This window comes from Mastomys coucha, unplaced genomic scaffold (genome assembly GCF_008632895.1).
Source record: "Mastomys coucha isolate ucsf_1 unplaced genomic scaffold, UCSF_Mcou_1 pScaffold16, whole genome shotgun sequence".
In the NCBI taxonomy this organism is placed as follows: Eukaryota; Metazoa; Chordata; class Mammalia; order Rodentia; family Muridae; genus Mastomys; species Mastomys coucha.
This window is the reverse complement of record NW_022196898.1, coordinates 87,012,688-87,021,817: the sequence shown is the minus strand read 5'-3', so window position 1 is coordinate 87,021,817 and position 9,130 is coordinate 87,012,688. Positions and strand designations below refer to the sequence as shown.

Sequence of the window (9,130 nt, the reverse complement as noted above, 5' to 3'; positions counted from 1 at the left end):
TTGCAGCAAGGCTATTTTTACTCAAATAACAAATCATTATTAGTTCATTCCTCCACTGGTTGTTTCAGAAAATGTTGGTGGAGTATCTACTACCAGGCATATAAGCAATGGTAAAATTTAAAGATTCAACTAAGGTATAAAATAAGTGTTAATAATGTCTTTGAGATTATGATAAGCAAAGACAGAACTTCCAATTCTATCATTTTTCTCCATGGTTATTTCAAGGGGATAAGGTACAATTAGTGACTCAGTGGGAAAAAAAAAAAATGGAAGTCCAACAACCCGAAGAGATTTAAGGGTATATTTTGTTTAGTTTTTCTATTTTATCTTTTATTTTCCACCAATAAACTTTAATGTCTAGATTTTATGTAAGTATTGTCCTGTAAAGATAGAGCAATGCACTTGTAACAGTCATACAGAGACGAGAAAGCAAGACTCTGGGAAAGGTAAGATAAAGTGTGGCAGGCTTCTGTTAAGAAATCATGTATGTGTCAGCATTTCTTTCTGTCTTAGTCATGGTTTCTATTCCTGCACAAACATCATGACCAAGAAGCAATTTGGGAAGGAAAGGGTTTATTTAACTTACTTCCACATGGCTGTTTATAACCAGAGGAAGTCAGGCCTGGAACTCAAGCAGGTCAGGAAGCAGGAGCTGATGCAGAAGCCATGGAGAGATGTTCCTTGCTGGCTTGTTTCTCCTGGCTTGCTCAGCCTGTTCTCTTATAGAACCCAAGACTTCCATCCCAGAGATGGCACCACCCACAGGGGCCTTACCCCCTTGATCACTAATTGAGAAAATGACCCACAGCTGGATCTCATGGAGCCACTTCCCCAACTGAAGCTCCCTTCTCTGTGATAACTCCAGCCTGTGTCAAGTTGACACACACAACCAGCCAGTACACTTTCTAAATGGTATGATGTATAACGTCAACAGCATAAGAAAATGCCTTCTATTTAAATTTGTAAATTCAGAGACACTGTGATTTTCCTAGGTGAACTGGTTGTCTTTTTATATATAAGTACTTAGTATTAAAAAGAAATTAACAGACTGAGTGATGTTTACATGATAGTACAGCAGATACTGCACACCTGGGACACAGGACTTACAGGAACAGAGCTGAAACCCACCTGGAGGCCTCTCCCTTAATAACTGGCTTTTTCAGCATCTGAGGATGCTATGCAGACTGTTAAGCAGGAGAAGATACAGCTCTATCCAGTTGCAAAGCCTGTGAAGTACAACCATAACTGGACCTTCAAGATGTACACAGAGGTGAAATAGTGGTACTTTTGTTTTGGGAGTTACCAATAGAGGATTTCTATGCCAGGTACTGTAAAAAAATACCCATAGCTAGAAAGGTCAGACCCTAGAGGAGAACCTACCACTGCCATTTTTCTAAAAATAAATAAATAAATAAATAAATAAATAAATAACTTTATTCTAAATAGTTAATCTTTATATTCACAGGGAAGTGTATTTCTCAAGCCTCTTCAAGAAACCTTCTTTTCCACAGATGAAGATAATCACAAAGATCCACAACTGGTCAAACTGTAGAAAATAATTGAGCATAAAGTGCTCAACCCCAATTGATACATCTGCAATGCACTTAGGGCTCAAGGAAAATCACAAAATTGGGAAAGGATGGATTATAGGAACCAAAGGACCAGGAGAGCTGCTGATAGATAATGTTCTTGAGCTTCTTGGTCATGCTAGGACAGCTGCATCCACAAAATCACAACAATACAATTCCCTCAGCAAGACCTACACGATGACAATACCTTGTTCCTGCTGAATGCAGAAGGAGAAGTTCCACAGTATCTCACCCCTAGATGAAGAGCTACATGCAAATAAGGACTGCTGAGAGAGAGGATCCATTTCCTCCAGAGCTGAGTTTCCACATAATTTGGTCATTTTCAAACTCAGCATTGAGCACACATGCACACAACATAAAGAGGCAGGAGGGATGCAAAAGCAATGCTCATGTGTGGCGTTTACAACAAATTCTTTTGAATACATATCATTGGGTAGAGATGTAGTTTAATGTTACAGGAAATAAACAACAATAATAATGAATGAACAAACTAATTCTCAGAGTTTCAATTCAATCTTATTGAGTCAATTCTCTTATATTTGCAAATGTTTGTTGAATACCACCAAGTGATGTTAGAATAATCATTCACCATGGCTATTACCAATTTAAAAACTTTTCTACTGCTGTATATGATTCAGCAGGTCTCAGAAATAATTAGCATATACATTATGTAATTCTTAAAGGAATGGTGCAGAAAGTTATACAAACTTTCTTTCTCTATATACATAACTATTCATTCTTCTATAACAACTCATTTGTTAGAAAATTGTACATTAAAAAGAAATATGAAAAATGCATGGGTGATAGAAAGTGCAAATGGGAATTGAGTTTGCAAATGATTTTGAGATTGAAAAAATTTTCAGACAAATAAAAATCAAACATGGAAAGTTGCTAAGAAATGATAATAAACAAAAGAGGGGAAGCTATGATAATAAATAAAATAAGGGAAGCTACAGAAGGCAGCCATGATCCTATAGAAGACAGCCATGATGCTATGGAAGGCAGCCATGATGCTATGGAAGGCAGCCATGATGCTATAGAAGGCAGCCATGATGCTACAGAAAGCAGCCATGATGCCACAGAAAGCAGCCATGATGCTACAAATAGCCAGGATGCTACAAACTGTCAGGATGCTACGTAAGAAAGACAGAATTCTTCTCACAGCCAGAATGGTATAGACTGCCAGGATGCTACAGACAGGCACCCACACACTAGGAGGGCTCTTGGGGGGAGGGCTCTGTCTAGGTAGTCATTTATGTTTGACTTAGTGGGAAACCTATAGTAAAGCCTTCATCTGTGATTTGACTAGCCTATTCATATAATCCACACAAGGGAGACTTTTTAATTCAAGATAGTTTGTTTATTCAATAATATTTATTGAATTCCAAGAAAAACCTTCAATATTTCCCTATATAACTAAATCCTACTTGTTTCCCATTTACCTGACAACTTCCTTGTTTTATTATTATCATTATTATTATTACTAAAATTGTTGGATGCTGCAGACAATACCCAAGTCTCTGCACATGGTACACAAGTGTTTGATCATTGAGCTACAGCTTCATCCAGAGTCATATGCTATTCATTTCCTTCCCTTGGATGTTGAATACCCATGTCAAACTCCCCCCTTTCAAAACTGAACACCTGCAACTTCTTCCCAAAGCTCTTTACCGCAGTGTCCTTAATTCCCTTTCCTCAGAGGCTTAGGCACAAATCTAGGGAGTCATTCTTTGTTTTGTTTCTTTTATTCATGCAGCTAATCTATTAGGCAACCCTGTTGGCTCTTCCATCAAAATATGCCCCGTGTCTGAGCAGCTCTCTCTGCTTTTTCTCATCACCCATCTCTCATGTGAACCATACTTTTCTGTCACTATACTCTCACTCTTCTCTTTTCCAGAGAGACGAGTCATCTTATTAAAAATCTAAGTCAAATGGCCTTAAACTGTTCAAAATTCCTTCCTTGTCTCCCATTCTACTCAGACCAAAAGCCACAGTCTTCAAGACTCTTCCATCACTTTTGTGCCTTCATGTTCTGTTACCTCCCAGCTGGTGCACTGTCATTCCTTAAATAGCACACTCTAACTTCTGACTTCCTATATGTTTATACCTTGTCTGGAGTTCTGGTTCATAACCATCACCCACTGTTGCCTGACTTCCTCTCAAACTGGCTTGTTTTCAATGGGACCTTCCTTGTACCTTCAGACTAAAGTCTTTCTCTCTCCCTCCCTCTTTCTCTTCCTCCCTCCTTCTCTTTCTCCCTTCCTCTCTATCTCTCTGTGTATCTCTCTGTCTCTTTCTGTCTGTCTCTCTCTCTCTCAATTGCTCTCTCTCTCCATCCTTCCTTCTTTTCTTTCTTCTCTTGCAACTTTTATGTCATTGATTTATCATTCATCCTCACCCTACCACCACAGGCATCATGAGGGCAGCGTATCTTTGTTTTGCTGCATTGCAAGTGCCAAACAGAGATGGTGGAGAGAAAGCTGACACATAATAAATATTTAGTAAATGAATACATGTATAATCCATGGAATGATAATAATGGGCTAGATGAAAAATCTCACCAGAATGAAAAGGGGAAATACAAGAAGGGAGGTATACTAGCTAGAGTGTCTGTCAACTTGACACAAGGTGAAATTATCACAGAGAAAGGGGCCTCCCTTGAGGAAATGCCTCCATGAGATCCAGCAGTAAGGCATTTTCTCAATTAGTGACCAAGGGTGTTAGGGCCCTTTGTGAGTGGTGCCACTTCTTGGGTTCTATAAGAAAGCAAGCTGAGTAAGCCAGGAGAAGCAAGCCAGTAACTGTAAGTAACATCCCTCCATGGCCTCTGCATCAGCTCCTGCTTCCTGACCTGCTTGAGTTCCAGTTCTGACTTCCTCTGGTGATCAACAGCCATGTGGAAGTAAGCTGAATAAATTCTTTCCTCCCCAACTTGCTTCTTGGTCATGATGTTTTGTGTAGGAATATAAACCCTGAATTAGGCAGGAGGAAAATACAGGGAGAGAGGAAAGAAAAAATAATAGAGAATGGTTAGGAGGGATGGAGGGAGGAAAGGAGAGAGGGAGGGGGAATGGAGGGAAGAATGAAGGGAAGGGAGGAGGAAGGGAGGAAGAATGTGAAGCAGAAAGACTTTTCAAGTACATATATGGCCCATAGACATTATTTTTTCCTATCAAATGGCTTAATAAGTAGGAGTGACCAATCACTATGAGCCTACTTTATTTTCCCTTCCCTTATTTGTCAGTCCTACTGCCAAAATCTCTTCAGATACCAAGCCCTTTCCTTTTGGTAGTTTCTGACAAGCCTGCTGCACTCAAACAGCTCTGATCACAGCCTTCTTCCAGGTGATACAGGAATTAGGAATGAGGCTTTCCAGCAATAACTGACCCTAAGGCTATACATTTCAGTGCACCAAATTTACATAATGATGATATTTCTAATAGAAAAAAATAAATAAAACCAGTCCTTGGAGTCTCTTACGTTGGGAAGAATTTTTACTGGGCTGAAAATAATTTTGGAGACGATATTTTACCATCAGGATTGAGGTTATAAAATGGGAGTAAATAATTAGAAAGTGAGATTGAAAAGTTCTACTTGGTTTTGTATTTTATAAGATCACCAGCTAGTACTTTTCACTACATTTTATGAAAGTCATCTGCTACACAGTGAGCTCAAGCAAACACAAATGACCTTCCATTTCCATCTCTGAAACCCATATCACAATGATTCAGAAGTGCTCCATTCAGAATATAATTCACACACAATTATGCTCCATATTTGTAAGAAATCTAGTACATAAATCTCTAAATGGAACAGTTTAACCAACTTTAAAAGAATGAGCTGCTGAATGGACTCATAATGATATAATGTCGAAGCATAAAAATTGAAAGAATATAGCCACCTTGTAAATTCTCTCCATTTCATATTTATGCTCTCTCTTCTATTTATTGTATCATATATCAAATTATTCTGTTTCCTTGGAAAGCCATTTTTATAAGAATAGCACTAGAGACACAAGTCTAAAGAAGAAACTCTAGGATTCCTGACCTCCTATATGCTGCAGACAGCTTTGCACTGATCCTTATATAGGTTTGAAATGCAAAGAAGTCCTGTGGAGATAAATCAAGTGGCAATATTTACATGTTCACTAACCTGAAATGTTCTTGGGTGAACAATGAATCTGAATAAATATGCACATTTGGAAAGCAACATAACCCTAGACTTTCAATAAGCAGCTAGTAGGAGTCATGAATAATGTGGTGGACTCCCACACAACAAAAGTAAGTGGCTTTATATATTGAGCAATCCTTCATCTTGAGTGTCAAAAGTTAGGGTGGTTAATATACATGCTGGTCTTAGAAATAATTGTTACTAAATTGTGCCCTTCGATTTCTTTTTTATGATCAGTAAATGGGCTCACCACATTTGATAACATGGCATCTAGTGCTATTTCATAAGAAGATGTAGGTATTACCTTGCTTAAAATGCATTTATCTCACAGGATTTTAAAAATTCTTCTATCCATTGACAATAAACACCTAGAGTACGCTTTGACTACCCATTATCAAATATTCATATTTATCATCTTACCATACATTGGTGGCTTTCCTAAATTTCATCTATGAATATTCTTTTATTAGAGAAATAAAACATCATTAACTTATTACTCAGAGGAAGGCCATGCTAACCATTTTATTTATCTATAGTAGCAATTCAGATGTGTAAAATATTTTTAATTTATAAGACACTTGCATTTACAAAATAACCATACACCAGAAAATTCTTAAGCCTAACCACATCTTTGCAAGACGTACATTTTACTGAGAGGTGAATGTGTAAGAGGTTTACTGAAGCTAATGTAATGTAGTAAGGAGTAGAATTTAAGGCTGCACATATTTTTCATACAAGAAATTAATCTCAAGCTTAGCTGTGTGCTCACAGCGTGACATGTCTGGGCCTATAGAACCTTGAGAGATGTGAGTCAGAGATTGGTGGCACACTAAATGCACAGTTAGATTGCTTTAAACCTTCTAACTGGTATACGCTAGGGATGCAAGTCTTAAATGCACCTGTGCAAAGGAGGACACTAAGGACAGAAATCCTATCATCATCATAATTAGTGAATTGTGAAATATGGAACTCAGTTACAGGTCTTTGATCTGTCAGACTAAATTCCTTTCCTAAAATTTACATTTTTTTAATAATCACAAAGGAGAAGGAAACATAAAGGAAAATGAAGCTAAAATCCAGACAGGAGTGGCATTGGTCAGCAGAGGTTGTTCCTAAGGCTTACATACATTTTTTTTTTTTCTGATTAGTAAAAATTTATTTCAGTAAATTTTATCATTAGGGAAATTTTAAGATTTCTCATCTACCATAAAAATATAACATAAGTCTTTTATGTAAATGTTTATCTATTATAATCTTTCAATCTGCCCACCTATATACATTTCTAATTTTCTATACATCTAATATGAATAGGGCACACAAATAAAAATTTAAAAGGAAATATTTCTTGATTACAATAATGACTTCAATGAAATTATTCACTGTCAGGCACTCAAGACAGGATGAAGTTTAAAGCTAAGTCAGATCCTAGACAGTCAAAAGTGTTGACTCTTAAAAGTTGTGCTCTTCTTGATTATTTTAAGGTATTTTTATTGGTTAATTAATATAAGGTATAAAAATTTAAATTTCATAAATTTCTATTTTAGGCAATACCAAAGGTTGTTAAAAATAACAAAATTAAAGTTCACACTCAAACATTTCCTTATCTAAACTTAATTTAAATTTGGGTTTTTAAATACTTACAGATATAAAATATAATGGAACATTGTTCTTCATTGATTTCCCCTTTCAGTGATGCTTTGAATACGAAATTGTGTTAAATGCTCAAATATGTAAGTCAGTAGTCAGTGAATGGTCAGATTTTTTTTTTAATTTCTATGGTTTTCATATGTCTCATGGACCCATTTACCTCGTATACTTTGTTGAAGTACAAAGCTAATTGTAAGGCACGTGTTCCTATACACCCTGAGTTTGTTTTTTATCAATTAATTGCTGATATATAAATTTTTTGCCTAATCAATAGTGTTTCAGTCATATTTTAGTATCTCATACATAACTCCCTAGGTTGCAGCTTTTTTAAAAAAAAAAAAAAAGCCCACATCAGGTCTGGCAATTGATCTTGTCTCTGTAAATAGTCTGTCCCTGTTCTCCAAGCCAACATTTGCTACGTTTGCCTTTAAATGAGCATGCATGTTCTTTGAAAGAGACCTCATTATCTCTTCATTTTTCAAAGACTTGAGTAGCTACATGAAGTCATGTGATCTTTCTGCAGACCCCAACAGTGACTGGCTGGAGTTTCACTGTAAATATCTTGACTGCTGATGTTCATACCTTGCCATAATTCTCTCTGCAACAGTAGGGTTGAAATTGACTTGACTCCACTTCTTGAGAAAAGTCAGTCCTCTTACCCTTAGGTAAGCTTATTCTCATTGGACAATGAAGGATGCAAAAAGTTATGTGTGGAGAATACTCACCCTCATGGCAAGTTGCTGCTGATAGCCTACAGCTTCCAGCTCAGTGTGGCAGCCAGATTATGTCAAAGCCTTCATTGCATACAGCCACGAGGAACTATATTCTGCTGTGTCCTGAACGTGAGCATCCTTCCACGTGAGCCTTCCAATGAAAATGCAACCCAACCCTCACTGGCTCTTATCCAGTGAGAATGCATCCGGGGAGCCATTCAAGCTGTTCGGACTCCTGATCTAGGTAGATCGTGAGGTCATAATGATGTGCTATTTTAACAACTAGTGCTGGGGCAATGTGAGAGTAAGTAATACAAAACCCTGGATGGGAAAAAATGCTGGTTGGAATATTCCAGAAAGGGAAGTATGAAGGACACACTTCTATTTCCTCAAGAGAACTACTCTGCACTGCCGCTGTTTCCGCAGCTGTCTTAACTATGGGTTTTGAAACAAATCCGGAAGGGATTGGAACTCAGAGACAGTCCTGCAAAGTGGACAGGAGTGTTCCTCCTTCTCAAGTTCAAGTATTTTTATTCAGAAAATGAAAATCATCTCCTGAGTCATTATTATTCAGCATCAAGGATTAGATGTTTGAGTTGAGATTTTGCTTACTCGTAGGGGAAAAAAAAATAACAATATTCTTTTGTTTTTCTTGTGTGCCTTGATTTTCTTGGGTGCCCTTTATAAAAAGTCAAGACATACCCAGGGAAAGAGGACTGAATTTCAGAGACTTAGGAGCCATGTTGCCTAGTTACAGAAACTATTAAATGTCAGAGAGAATCCTCTGGAAGGAAGAGTGATATTATTAGTAAATTACTATTACAAATTTTTGGCTGTTGTGAAATTGTGAAGAACATTCGGAACAAAATTAACCAGATATACTGACAAGCAGTGCATAGTTGTTTGATGCCTCATGTCCAGTTTCTCTCTTGGTCATGGCAGAGCCCAAGCCTAGCATCTTACAACATAATTACATAAGCTTATACTTGTATGAGTAAACACTCTACTAGC

The 9,130-nt window shown here is 37.2% G+C and overlaps 1 long non-coding RNA gene across 1 annotated transcript in view; it reads right to left on the bottom strand.

The window, feature by feature from the left end:
• LOC116093858 overlaps window positions 1-8,318 on the bottom strand; it is a 28,486-nt gene extending 20,168 nt beyond the window's left edge. The window contains exon 1 of the long non-coding RNA XR_004119860.1: window positions 8,132-8,318. This is a non-coding gene — a long non-coding RNA (uncharacterized LOC116093858). The remainder of the gene's footprint in view (window positions 1-8,131) is intronic.
• Between the last annotated feature and the right edge of the window lie 812 nt (window positions 8,319-9,130).